The 15,015-nt window shown below is 32.4% G+C and overlaps 2 long non-coding RNA genes across 6 annotated transcripts in view; one reads left to right on the top strand and one right to left on the bottom strand.

The window, feature by feature from the left end:
* Window positions 1-15,015, bottom strand: part of LOC148127375 (uncharacterized) — a 127,731-nt gene that overhangs the window by 50,946 nt on the left and 61,770 nt on the right. The gene's annotated exons all lie outside the window — the stretch shown is intronic.
* The window catches only part of LOC148127376 (uncharacterized), a 99,972-nt gene that overhangs the window by 81,525 nt on the left and 3,432 nt on the right, over window positions 1-15,015 (top strand). Inside the window, exons 2-3 of the long non-coding RNA XR_015742273.1 lie at window positions 11,716-11,977; window positions 12,368-12,469. This is a non-coding gene — a long non-coding RNA (uncharacterized LOC148127376). The remainder of the gene's footprint in view (window positions 1-11,715; window positions 11,978-12,367; window positions 12,470-15,015) is intronic.

The raw sequence follows: 15,015 nt of genomic DNA, 5'->3' as shown, positions 1-15,015 counted from the left end.
GCCACAAACAGGACAATTCTATCACTTTAGGGCACAATCCACCAGGAGCTTCTTCTGCCCAAATTCCATTGAAATTAATTGGAGCTGCATCAGTTTTCAGCAGTCAGCTGTCATTCATTTGAATAGGGCTCACTCTGAGAAAACTTTCTGGTGGATTGTGTCCATAATCTTTTAGCAATGTACCATATAATTAAGAGTAGGGGGATTTCATATTCATCACTGAAACAATAGTTTGCCTAATAAAAAAAAATAGTTTGCCTAATATAATTTACAATCAGTTTGTCTGTTTTGTGTAGAACTCATGATGTTGGTCCCCTGCTGAAAACATTACCCAACAGATCATGGTAAACAAAAGATTCCTTTGCTTTTTCAGTCTGCTTGTTTAGATATTTTCAGTAATCAAAAAACACATTTAAGCATTCATATTTTAGTATGTACCTTATTAGCACTGTTACAAAATATGGAGCGAAACATGTCAATTTATAAAATACTGCTGAAGATTTTCTTTTTTTGATAAACCAAAAAAAATCATAGGATTGCTGTTTTTTTCTAATATGCTAGTATTAATTTCAGTGTTTCAAATCATTTATTTTCCCTTTCTCATAATTTTAATATATAGGCAGTTATTAGTTTCATGCAAAGCAACATCATGCATATGCATAATTATGGAGATCCATGATAATTTTCCAGGGTTATTCAATATGACATTTATAGAACAGTAACATCAATTTATACAAGATTGACAAATATCTAATTATTTTTGTTTTAATTCATTTTTTTATATTTTTTGCTGTCTGAAATCACTAAAATCTAGAGATTTTTTTAGAAAGTACTTCAACAATTATTTAAAACATCTGCTAATTTTTTTTTCATGATTTCAAAACGATAATTCAACTTCTTTAGGCAAAAGAAATAAATCTTTGTTTCTCTAAGTACTTTCTACCTAAAACTATAAAGATATAGCAGAAAAATGGTCATAATACACTATTTAAATTGTCTCATAGTTCCAATCTATTTAAAATTGTCATTCATCTTATGATTTAATATTAATTGTCTGGTGTTTTATTTACATTTGTTCCAAAATGCTAAAATATATGCAAATTAACACACCATGTAAAATCTATTGAATCATTTTGAGAATATGCTTTATTTTTGTTTGTTATAAAGATTAATTATGAACAAGTGTATGAGTACAAATTGGTTCTATCCCATAAGTCAATTATGATTTTATAAAAGACTTATCCAAAGCAACAATTAAGCAGGTATTATTTAAATTAGAACTATAGGTAGAAAAAATATGAGGGAAAACAATTTGCTAAATAAATTTCTAGTTACAGCATTTATTGTGTTTTTCAATAATCCCAGTGACTATGGTCCAAAACTCAAGACAATTTGCATTATTTGCAAAATTAGTAATCTTGTAATATGCAAGTCATAATGTGTAGAAGCAAAAGTAAAAACCCTATACCCACAATATCTGCATACAGTTGCAGTCAGCTTGCCATTAATTACTATTAAGCATTCATATCCAGATCTTCTCATTGTAAAAATGAAATCCAAAACATAAACATACACATCAAAAGAAAATTGTGGGATGTTTCAGAAAGTGTCCAAGATTGACTCATACGGTCATATGGATATTGTCTCATTAAACTTATGATCATTCTAGAACAAGGGTGTCAAACTCGTGACCCACAGGCCAGATGCATCACGTGCTGGCCATCACCCACCTTCATTTTAGCAAAGAGTGGAAAAGTTGCAATACATCACATGACAACAGCATGACACCACCAGTTTGACACTCCTGTGAGTATAGACAATGAACAGATTAGCATAATGGGCCTGTGGCACCCATAACCCCATATAATCCCTTAAACTGGTATATAATCTAAATGTTTGAAAGATCAAAACAATTTTCATATTTGATGTTATTTTTTCCCAAATACATCACAAACTATTCCCAAAAATCCACAAGTACTCCATGTATCTTGGGATTTAGAGATAACCCAGATTATCATTTTATTTATTTATTTATTTGTGTGTGTGTGTGTGTGTGTGTGTGTGTGTGTGTGTGTGTGTGTATAAGCAATATGCTTTTCCTTGACTGAGCAGGCCTAGAAGAAAAGAGGACCTATTGTAACTTCTTCAGGTGTAAGATAATTAAGGGGAAAACTGATATGTATATGTAAGCGTGAGCGCGCGCACACACACACACACACACAAAATCAAGTTGGTGAAGTATATTTATTTGAGTGGACTTTAGTACGTGGAGTCTTAGTTATATGAAAAGCTACTAGCATTTTGTTCTTGAATCCCGTTTTTCACTGTTAATGTCTACTCAAGTATATATTATAAAGGCAATTAGTTATTTATCTGATTTTCCTTTTACTATGTATTTCAGTGATTTCTATTTACAATGACAACTAATGTCATCAACAGAGGATTATACAAAATAGATAATGTGATTCTATAGTCTTCAAAGCCTTGAAATGTTTTACTTTAAAAGTATGCATGCATATTTTCAGTTATTAAATGCTTTAAAAGAAAATAAAGGTTAAAAACAGATATTGATGAGAGGACATAAGCCAGCTGCATGACAAATATACATGCCAGTAAAACAAACCTTTCCTATGATGTAAATCTTACCCTCCTCCCTTATGCTCCTGATTGATTAATTTAATTTCTTTTTATTAATTTACATAGGCATATATTTATTGAACATTATCAAATTAATTGATAAATCAGAAACTCTTCAAAATGTGGGCTGGAGAGATTGGATATATTTGTATGCCATATTTTGTAGCCTTTGTCAGCTTATTTCTTACTACTTATTTAGATTTTAAGAATGACCCTAGGAAATAAAGCCTATGATTTAAATGAAAATGATGGAGCTGCTTGTAATCTATCCCTGAAGTACTCATTTATTCTTTCTTATCAATCTATTCAATAGTATCTCCTTGCACAGCATTAACTCTCCTAGAAAGGAAAAAAAACAAAGTACCTATTTTAAAACAATCTACTATTATTAATTTGGGCCTTCTTGGTAGTAAGGGATTCAGTGGCAAAAACGCTGAGCTTGTCGATCAGAAAGGTTGGCAGTTCGGTGGTTCGAATCCCTAGCACCACATAACGGAGTGAGCTGCAGTTACTTGTTCCAGCTTCTGCCAACCTAGCAGTTCAAAAGTATGTAAAAATGCAAGTAGAAAAATGGGGACCACTTTGGTGGGAAGGTAACAGCACTTTCTGCGCCTTCAGCATTTAGTCATGCCGCGCACATGACCATGGAGACATTTTCAGACAGTGCTGGCTCTTCGGCTTTGTAACAAAGATGAGCACTGCCTCCCAGAGCCAGAAATGTCTAGCATGTATGTGCGAGGGGAACCTTTACCTTTACCTTTACCATAGTGGTAAATCTTCTGTTTGTTGGATTCTCAACATTTAACCTTTTACTTGTAAGAAATAGAATAAATATCAGCTAGTGTTCTGAGAGGATTCTGATGAATCACTGAATGATGATGATGATGATGATGATGATGATGATGATGATGATGATGTCCCTGAAGTTTTCTTGGTAAGATGTTGGAAAGTGGTTTGCCATTGCTTTTTTCCTAAGGCTAAGAGAGAGGGACTGGCCCAAGGTCATCCAGCTGGCTTTGTGCCTAAGATAGAACTAATTTTCTGGTTTCCATCCAGGTGACATAACCACTTCCCCAAAGTGGTTGTCTCCTACGTATTTTAGTCAACTAAGCTCAAGGGGCAAGTTTCTCAGTTCAACTAATATAAAGATTGAACAGTTTGTTGAGGTTTTTTTAAAATCCCCTGTTAAAACTTGAATAATATTTAGAAGAATGGTGCACTGGTGCAGTAGAACATCATTGCGAGGCATGCCACATTCCAGGACAATAGCTAAGTTAGTTAGTTGCAGCAGCAGCAGCAACAGATCAAAGCTTGCAGCCCCTTTAAGCTTAACTTGCTATGCCAAAAAGATACTTTGCTATGTGCATGAAGTAATGAACAAAGAACATAGAAAACCCCCTCACATTACGGCAGAGTATCTGTTTCTCTAGGGCATTGCACTCAATACAAAACCAGGAGTAGTTCTATAGTTTTCCTATCATGGTTCTTTTGCAGCCATATCAAAAGATATTAGGGATTGAAATTGAACTCATTGTTTACAAAACATGACCTCTTGCACTGAGCAATGGACTGAGTAGTACAAGAGAGAGAGTGAAAGCATACATATTTTGTGTGTTTTACAAAGAGAGGCCAGGAGGTCAAGCAGTACAAGAAATTGTTTGTAAATGTGTCACAATCCATTTATAAATCCTTGATAGGTTGCAAAAACACCAGTGTTTAACTTCATCTCCTGATGATGCCTCCTTCACCAGCATTCCTTCCAAACAGATTATGATTGGCTTGGCTTTGATGGGCCAGCTCATCATACACCAGCTTCACAACACTGCCCTACCTATAAATGTCAGGAATTGAAGCTGGAATTTTTGTGTGCGAAGTACATACTCTTTCACTGATCTACAGAGTTCAGTCATCATTGGAAAACCTGTTAGAAGCTCCACTCACATGAGAAGAAAAGGGTCTTCAAGGTTATGGAATATACTCCAAGATATCTGGTTTGATTGCTACTCCAAATATTTAGAAATATCATAAAATCACACTTCTTTTGTCAATGTTTCATTTTTTTTGTTTTTAAATGATTTATTTTAATTTTTTAATCTGTATTCATTCTGTTACATTTTACACTATGGATTTTTAAAATTTTCTATGCAATTAAGTATTGAAATAAAAATTAAGAGACACATTTTAAAAACAAATAAAGATAATACAATATATGTGAATATATATTTCTATTAGTCTTTACACTCAGGCATTGCAGTAAATTTCAGGTCTCCTGACAAATTATAATCCATCTCTTGACTAGGTTTGGCAGAAATTTATGCATTATAGAAAAGAATCAAAATTTAAATACACTACTTTTAGCCTGATGAAGGAAAAACCTGATATTTTATTTATTTATTTAGTTATTCAATTTGTATAGATGCCCATCTCAAACTCTTCAGTAAACAATCATAAAAACAAACAATTAAAACACAATACAAAAAAGAAAGTAAATACAAGTAGCAGCCATGGATATTATAATCCACCAGGGTCAATATAACCAGGAATCAGGACCCTTTACACACTCAGGATCTCAGGCCTAAGCACATAGCTTGATCTTCAAGGCCTTCCAAAAAGTCAGCAGGACTGGGGCCACCCTAAACCTGATTTATACAGTTTATGTGTCAAATATAGGCATATTCCTTGTTCCTTTTGAATTGATGGATTCCCTTAGTTCCTTAAGAGGCAGTTAAGCATTGTTAACAGAAGAGCTATATCTAGACTCTAAACTCCTGGTTTCTCAGATTGCCAGCCTCAATCCTTATTCTCTTAGGCAAAAGCATCTATTGGGATATGTATAAAAGGTCAGTGACATCAAAATGATAGTCTATTCATGAATGAAGCCGTACATCTCTGCAATATGTCTCACACTGTTCTAGGGATATAAAAAGAGTCATAGCTTCAGTTGTTGGAGCAATTAGTGGAAGACATGAAACACTGAAACATTGAAAAGTTGCACTCGCTGAAAAGGAGATCTGAAATGTAAAAATAATGATAGACCCAGAGTATATACAAGAACTCATTTCAAAGTGTGCCAAGGCTAAGGTGTGAATGGATAGATAATTTTTGAACATGCTATTCTTGTACCATCTATTATGGGATGGTCATAATCAAGGACATCATGATTCCTAACCAGACTACTAGATGCCTTATGATTAAAAATTAGTGAATGATGATATTCACCAATTCAGCTGAAGCAATCTAACATTTCCTATATAAAGAAAGTTGGAAGGAAGAGAAATTTGAAATACTATCATTTACCAATTATCATCAGAGCATGTTCCAAGGGGAACTCAAATACCCTATTGTTCCTGGTCAACAATCAGAAGAGCTTCATTGCTTTTATGAATTCACTGAATGTGTGAATAAATGTGAGATGCTTATGCTGTTAAAATATAACATTTAAAATGTCCCAGTAGTTTCCTGTTCATAAGATCATGTCCATTGGCTTGATTCTTGTGTTACATAAAAACATTCCTTTTTTTTAATTAGAGGATTACCTGCAAGAAGGTGGGTGGACTCAGTTACAGGAGTGATGGTTGAACTTTTGGAAGACTTAAAGATTGTCCTGGAGAAAACCTATCTAGGTCATTACAGTTAATAATAACCTGATGGCTCATGATCAATCAAAATTCAGGAATACAAAGAAGTCGCTATAATAGCAAATTCAATGGAGGAATAGTTTCTTAAGAAGTGCAAATCAGGCTCCAATTAAATTGGATGATGACAAAAACAAGAGGCTTCTTAAATCTAAACCTGATATATCTGTGTCATATGCATATACTATCATTTCTGGGTTCCATCCAGATGCTGTATACTAGATGTTAACTAAATCTGCCTGGAAAATGCTAAATGCTCAGGAACAGTGGGTAGATATTGTGCTTTCCAATTTATCACTATTTTTGTAAATTATACCTATCAGGATTATATTTATATACTACAGAAATTTTAAATATTAAAAATGTTTCTAATTCTGTAGTAGAAGGTAAAAACTCTTGATCACGATCAACAGATTACATATGCTAATTTGATATCATCAATCTTCCTTTCAGACATGCTCTTCTTACAATTTTAGGGTGGAGCAATGTATTGGAGACTTATATTTATATACAAAATCACACAGAATATGAAAACAAATTTAACATTTTGGGAACAGTTAGGCTAATTTGGAAGTATATTCAACAATTCAGAATAAACTTACTTTCTAGAATCAAGCTTTGGGGGAAAAATCAGGTAGCAGTCAACTAATTTCAGCATTGATTTGCAAGTATCTCTTGTATCGCCCAGAAACTTTCTCATCTCAAAAGAATAATTCAGATAAATTACTTTGTTTTTCTTTAAAAGAATAAGTGAATGATGAACTGATGAACACGCACAGGATGCATTTAATACAGAAAACAGATGAACACTCTATTTAGAATTCAGAAACTAATGGCAAAGTGAATGATTTGATGGTACATAGTCCATTCAGTTGCAACATTGAAAGAAATCATGTTCAAGGATACTATTCTTTTAATAGTATACTGGCTTTTTTCATGCAAAAATTTAAAGTGCTAAAGCAGCCTTATATGCACTTCCATTTGCATTTCAGTAAACTGCTCTTCTTTATCACTTAGCAGTAATTTCACACATTCAGGATGTGATCTAGTTGAATCCATGGGAAAAACATTAAAAATGACCTCTCACAATAACCTTGTTTGCATTGTGGTAGTATTCAGGTTATTTTATATTTAAAAAATCCTATATCTTAGCTAAAAACACTTACATAATAATAGAACCATGGATGCCAGACAGCTTCACGAATGTCCATGTTTGTTGTTACTTCCAAAATTCATGCCTTATTGTTGTCAAGTAAGAATAACTGAATGTTTTGATCAGGAAAACATCTGAAAGCTGTAAAACAGCTTCCAGACATTGCACATTTGGTCCTCAGAAGCTTCATAATGGCAAATCCAACCTGATGCTGTCAATTTAGGCGAAATGTCAAAGAATCCTGCAGTTTTAGTTCCAACATAATGATTATGAATTAAAGGTAGAGAATGAAACCCAGTCCATTTCCCTTCATAGTAGAAAAATGTCAGCATATTTTTTCATAGTAATCAAAAATAAGCTTTGTTTTTATTCAAGTTGGAATCCTGTGTGCTTATTGGAAGGACAACCAGATCTACTTCAATGAGGCCTGAAGTTTTAAATGTAGATAATTGAAAAGTTTGATACTATCAATACTATATTCTACATTGTTAACTTAAAATTAATTAAAATGTGATGAAAATAGGCAAAAGAATAATTTCTTATTTCTGGCACCCCACTGGATTGTAAATTAGTCACAAACTCAGAAAAAATATATAGTTTAACAGATTACTCTTCTTCAAAATCTTTTTCAATTTGTTATTTTTTAAATAGTTCCTTTGCTATTTTTATGATAAAATATATTTCCTGTATTAAATAGCCACATACTGAAAGTGATAAAAAATTACTCTCTTACTCAGATATTAAGGAGCAAATTCAATAATTTAACAATAAACACCTATCTTTTATTGTATTAGGTAAGTTCCATTTCAGAATTATCAAGGATATATTTATTTACTTTTTCTGCTAAGCAACCTTTATTTTCTCCAAAAATATTTTCTTCTCTAAGAGGAAAACAAACTTTCCCTCAAGAAGCCTGCAAATCAAATCACAAATGTCAGATCTAAATCATGCGAGAAAATAAATTCTGTCTAATCCTGGTTATTCTTCAGGATGCAAATGAAAGCTAGAGGAGTTTCTTTGGCCTGCTGTCAAAAGACGTCAGAAGCTGGCCACAGTCTGGGCTGGGGTGGCAATCTTGCCCCTCCCCCTCTCCATCCTAAGACTTGGTCTCAGCTGCTTGTCTTTCCTAGCAAAACACAAACCAAGCAAACCTATCCGTAATAGCACCCTTTAAATTAATTTGACATGCAAAGGAAAGCTGGGGGGGCAACCCTCCAAAGCTACTGAAAATAAAAGCCACTCAGACTCAGACATCCCTTCCTACCTATAATTTTGGACGGAAAAAACCTGGATGATGAAATCTCTATGGTAATAAACACATGCACACATAGAACGTTCCTCTTCTTTGTTAAGACAATATAGTCCTTTGTTTCTATCCAATCAACAGACTAGCAAAGTCTCATCTTCTGTTTTCTTACCATACATCCAGGCAATAGTTAAAGTGAAATATAGCAATGAATACTTTTATTTTCCACTGAAAATGTCCTGGGTGTTTTTATATATTGCCGAAAAAGCCTATGTCTTTATTTATTTGTTTAAATCTGTGACAGAGTAGCATCTCCAAATATACATAATAAAAAGGCAGTGTTTATGATTGGCATTATGTGCAAAAGACAGCAAAGCTTGTAATTGAGGGATATTGTTAACTCTAATCTTGGGGTTTCTCTCTTTTCAAACTATTAATCTTTATTTTTCCAAAGGTATTTAATTGAGTAAAGTATTGATGCGATATTAACTGATTCCTTGACATTACTCATAATGTGTGGATATAGTGAAGCATAGCATATTTAAGATATTAGACATGCAGGAATGCTATTATGCTTCATTGTGTCTGGCTGTCCTCCCTGCCTTTTCTTCTTCCCAATCTCTCTCAGGCAGCTCCACATCTTGTATCATACAAATCTCTGGCCTTATGGGTTATAAGTACAGAAGTGTAGTGGCAAAATGCATAATCCAAGTATCTCTGCTTCTTGATATTCATGGGTTTATTGACAAGTTGCTATATTCTCTTATCTCTACGCCCTCCACCAATCTTTTTCTGTAGTTCATACTACTATGCCTATATTTACCCATGGACTTTCAAAATAAAAATATAAATGAGTGCTTGTATGTGTGTAACAAATATTCTTCAATATTGCTCATATTCTCCAATTTTTACCAGAGCTTTTTTCTTTCTTTCTTAAAAAGAAACCATTTTAAGAAGTTTGTGGAATTGTGGCTATATTTGCCTTTGTAATAGATTTGGCTCAGTTAGGTTCATTTGGTAATAAAATGGATTTACATACATGTAATATTTGGAAGGAAAAAGTTCATGAAGCTACTCAATTTTGTTAAGATTGATATTTAGCAATTATTTAACAAAAAAATAATATGCTGAAGAAAGATGTACTCATTACAGCCTTTTTCTTAGCATCCACTAAGGCAGGGCTCTACAGTTCATAAGAAATCAGATGTAGTTAATTTTCAGGGAGCTTTTCAGTCAACTTCAAAAGCATGAAAGACATACTTGCATACTGGTTTTTGTCAATGTCAAAGTTCCAGGATTTCACCAATAATTATATTTATAAATTATAAAATTTATAAATATTTTTAATATTTACAAATTAAAGGTTTGTTATTACAAACATATGCATGTATGAAATTTTACACATTGATGGACTAAGGAATATTTTCATATGTCTTACAAATCAAAAGTCTGGTAAAGTACTAATTGTCTTACAATCACATTTCAGTCTTAATATAATTCCTACTAACGGTGGGGGAATGTGGGGATTGTCCCTGAATTTACATGTGTATATTAATGAGGCATTCTGTCAAGACTGTGCATTAATTTATTTGACCCAATAGCACTAATTTGGAAAAGCAGATCAATTTACTCATGCATTTACATTCAAGATACAAAATAGCATATATTTAGGAAAAATACTCAACAGATAGCAAAGACTGTTATCCTGGCATGTACTAGCATCTATTGATAAACTGCATTGAAAGCACCTTAATATTTTAAACATTTTTCACAAATATTCATCCACATAATGGAGTCCCTTTGGCCCTGCACATATGTAAAATAGGAAGATAAATAATTTATCTCACCCCTTTATGATTGTTTCATTTCTGTGCATATTCCCTCTGTTTTTCTTCCTTTCTTTTTTTTGTATTTTATTTTTATATGTATTTCTGTACAAATTTCTTCTTTCCTTTATTTTGCATTTTATTTTTTACATGTATCATGTAAATTACAATGGCAGAAGACATTAACTTGCAAAAATCTAGCATAGTAAAATGTGTCTGAATGCTGTAATTCATATTTTTGTAATGATTCCATTGTACTCTAACCTTCCATCATGACTGGGAAATGGGAAAGTTTGTATTCAGTCGGTGTATCGCAAATAAATAAATAAAAACAAAATAAACAGAAGTAGCAAAGGTTTCTCTTCCTTTCTTTTCCCAAGCTACTAATTATCACATCTCCCTCTGTTCAAGTACAGTGATCTATAGAGTACACATTTGCAAGCTACAGATGCATACACATATGTACACAACCATCTACATCCAAAAGGGAAATGTTTCTTTCGTATTTCAGGATTCTCAGCCTGATCTAAGTCAGAAAAAGAAATCTGGGTATGCGGGCATTAAACATTTAAATTCTGTATGCCCTGGTCATTGCATTGACTGCTGTATTTTAGATCGTCTGCTTCTTCCCTGTAATTTTGCTTTTTACTTGCATCGTCATTATTCAGATGGTCTTTGTTCTACAGATATGGAATATAGCACATTGTCAATCAAACAGCAGACTGAACAATGACAATGTATACTGTAAATCTCCTTGTTATGATTATTCATATATTTTAGTGATCTATTAGACCAGATTCAGCTTCTCCAAATTCTAATGGTAACAAATCTTTTCATAATGTAAAATCTGAAAGTTTAACATTTTTAAAGCATAACTTATACTGGATAGAATCCAGAAAAAAGATTTAAGATTTAAATTCTCAGTTGAGCACTTGAATCTCCTGCATATCCATTGAAGACAAATGCCCTTAGCAATACCTGAACTGCATTCAGCTGGTTTATGAACTGACCTCTTTAGTCTATGAAACAAATATATTAGTAATAGTCTATAAACATATAATGTTGCATTATGTGACAAATGCAAATCTTGTGTACCTTTTGAGATATGCAAATGCCATTTGCAATGTATTTAGGTTATATATGTAGAGTTAGAACTGGAACACATTTTTAAAATTTTAAAAGTAATAGTTTCATTAATTTTTCTTTGGTTTAAATTAGGAAAATAAAACAAGCCACAGTGACGAGAGAAATATTCTGAAAGAAGAAACTTGAAGATCTCCTGAGTAGAAATGATACCCAAACTGCATATGCAGTTTTCAAAAGAAAGGAAAAAGGCTAAGCCAAACACACCACAGCTATAAACTTGTCCTGTCAACAGTGACCTTCAGCTACAATCTCAGAGGGTGAATAAGATTCCCAGACTCTGGTGCTGAGCTGTCTAATCTTACTCTCAAGCTACAGGGTAAAAAATTAAAATGGGGTAAGACTAATCACAAAAAATTAAGCACTCAACCCTATCAGATTTTTGCTTTGCACATCTGAGCTGCTGAATGTCTAAGATTTGATTAATAAGGATTTAAAAATAGAACATACTTTTACAATATTTCTTTATTTTTCTGCATGACAGCTTATGCTACATATAATTTGAATGATTTCTTTGTAGATAAAAGTGTTTTATTTCAGAAGTAATAATAGAGCAATAGGAATGGTAAAATGGATATATTGATGTGTTTTAAAAGAGACATTCCTTTATTTCTATAATGGGAAAGCCTAAAATTGTCCTTCTTATGGACAATTTTGCATTCTGAGAATTTTATTAATTTCTCTTTTTCTTTATCCTTCAAACAAGGAATTCTGCTATCTCTTTTAGCACCAGAATCTTATGCATAGGACTGGATTTAATGCATGGAGAAAGTGCAATGCAAACCAATTCCAGCTGTAAAACTATAGGACAAAGTTTTGAGGTAATGTGGTAAGTAGAACTGCTGCCACCTCACCAGGCCTATTACTAACTGAGTACACTATATGGCATATTGTATATAGAATATCAAATATAGAATATCAAATATAAAGTACAAACCACAGAGGAAGAAGACCATCAGCAAACTATCCTAATGGGAACAAAATATGTGTGTGTGTAAATGACAACGTGATATACATGTTGCATCCAACATCATAGTTGTTGCACAATAGTGCAAAAGGTTGAAGTTCCTGTTACATTACCAAAGCACACGTTTCATCATATTTTTTAATCCTTGTAGTTTGGGAGAAACTTTATGGCCATTAAAACTAGAGCTTGAAGCATAAATTGGCCAATGCTAGAAACAAATTCAGGAATACTTGGCCAATAGCAAGGCAATTATATTTGGGAGTGAGGGATATATTTGAGAAAACTCAAACCAGATTACCAACCACTTTGTTAGAAAGAAGCATCACCCTATCTCATCTCTTTTATAAGTGCCATAATGAATGTTGTCAAATGTATAGTATAGTATTCTAAATTAAGCATAAATTTTTCAATAAGTTTATTTTTTAACATCCAAAACGAAATCTAACTTTTTAAACAATTTTAAAGATCATTGATTGATATGCTACATAGAGATGGCATTTAATTCTAATTCTGCTTTTTCCAACCCTACAAGAAACCATAACACACATATATTTTCTCTTCTAAATTTAATTTCAGGAAGCAATAAAGAACACTCATTGCGATACATTGATGTCATAAAACAAAACATTTCTCTTGGTACAATGCTTTGTTACAGCACATACCTGTATAAGTAAAAGATACTGTATAAAATACTGTTGCAGTCTTAAAATGCCCTATCTATTTGAATTATAAAGATACATTTACAACTTTCACAATAGAAATAGAAAATAAATCAAGAAACCAAGTCTACACATAATATAATATTTAATGGATGCCCCTTCACCCAAACTGACACAAAATCAAGCTGTGCATGAATATATACAAATATGACACATTCTTTCAGGAATCCAAGATTATTCGTTTTACCAACTTAACTTTTTCTTTTAAAATATAGTATTTAGCACTCAGAAATGATATCTTAGATGTTCAAAATTTCTGGAAATTATTGATTGTTGATCCCACAATATTTAGCAGCATGTACCAGTTGAACTTTCTCAATCCTATTTTTTTTGCTGGTTTGCCTTGTTTCCATTTATTTTGAAGAAAGTAAGAAACCAAAAAGAGTACAGAGTACAAAAGTAACTGTGTACAATATTTCAATCAAATTTTCAATTCCAATCAAAATAGAATGCTTAGAAAGCAAGAAGTACTATGTAACTAATCTTATAGATTTAATTGTAAATTGCTGTTAGATTTTGTCTTAATATGGTTACTTTGATAATGTTAATAAAGTAATTATAATTGTTAGGTATTTCTTTAATTGCTTAAACTCATCCCTGTTTTGTATAAAGAAACATTTTCTCTCTTTCATCCTAGAAACTGTAGGATGAATTTATAACATTTTCAAATTATCACATGAGTCTATTTTCCAATAAAATAAGCAATTTGATGTTCAGTGGAATTTATTCCAATTTAAGTGGGCAAAGACAAGCAATACAGTCCAAAATAAGCTATGGCCTGACAGAACCTTAATTTGAAGTATATTTTACTAAAATTGATAAAGTAGAATTGATACAAGTTTATCAGTTTATGACAACGTACCAAATGGTAATTTATTTGATTACTACCACACAGGGAATGCAATAGAAAAGCCTTTTTCCCCTATTTGAATAAGTTCACATAATCATCTTCCAATAAATGCAGTCATCTTCCAGCCAATAAATGCAGTCCAGAGAAATCTAGTAATTTGTGTTTATTTGCCAAACAAGCATTATGTAGAAAAGTTGGTGTTAGAAGATGCTGCTGGTTTCATTAAACAATCTATGTATAATCACAGATATTTACATCTGGTATATCTATCTCAAATTCTGACATAATATTACTGTAAAATCAATACTTATGATAACATATTTATTCCGGACTAATGATCTGTTGTGTGTTTCTTCCTTCTAAGTGTTTCTATATTATAACCTTTAACATTGTTGAGGCATTAGTTTTCTGTAAGTAACTGGAAGTAAAAATTAATCCTCTAGCCATTGTTTAATATTATTCATTAGTTACCCAACAAAGTAAGTTATAGAAATGTTACATATTTCAATAACTAAAATTAAGTCCATCAAATATAATAAAATGAATGAATGAATTCTTTATTGGCCAAGTGTGACACAAGGAATTTGTCTTGGTGCATATGCTCTCAGTGTACATAAAAAGAAAAGATAAATTCATCAAGAATCATAAGGTACAACACTAAATATAATCATAGGGTACAAATAGGCAATCAAATCATACTGGGAAACAGTCAATATAAATCGTAAGGATTCAAGCAACAAAGTTACAGTCATACAGTCACAAGTGGGAGGGGATGGATCATACGAGTGATGAAAAGATTAATAGTGATAGTAATAAAGAGTTAGTAAATAGTTGAACAG

This window comes from Pseudonaja textilis, chromosome 2, assembly GCF_049901715.1.
Source record: "Pseudonaja textilis isolate UNSWEBS1 chromosome 2, rPseTex1.2, whole genome shotgun sequence".
Taxonomy (NCBI): domain Eukaryota; kingdom Metazoa; phylum Chordata; class Lepidosauria; order Squamata; family Elapidae; genus Pseudonaja; species Pseudonaja textilis.
The sequence above is the reverse complement of the archived record's forward strand: the minus strand, read 5'-3'. Positions and strand labels throughout refer to the sequence as shown.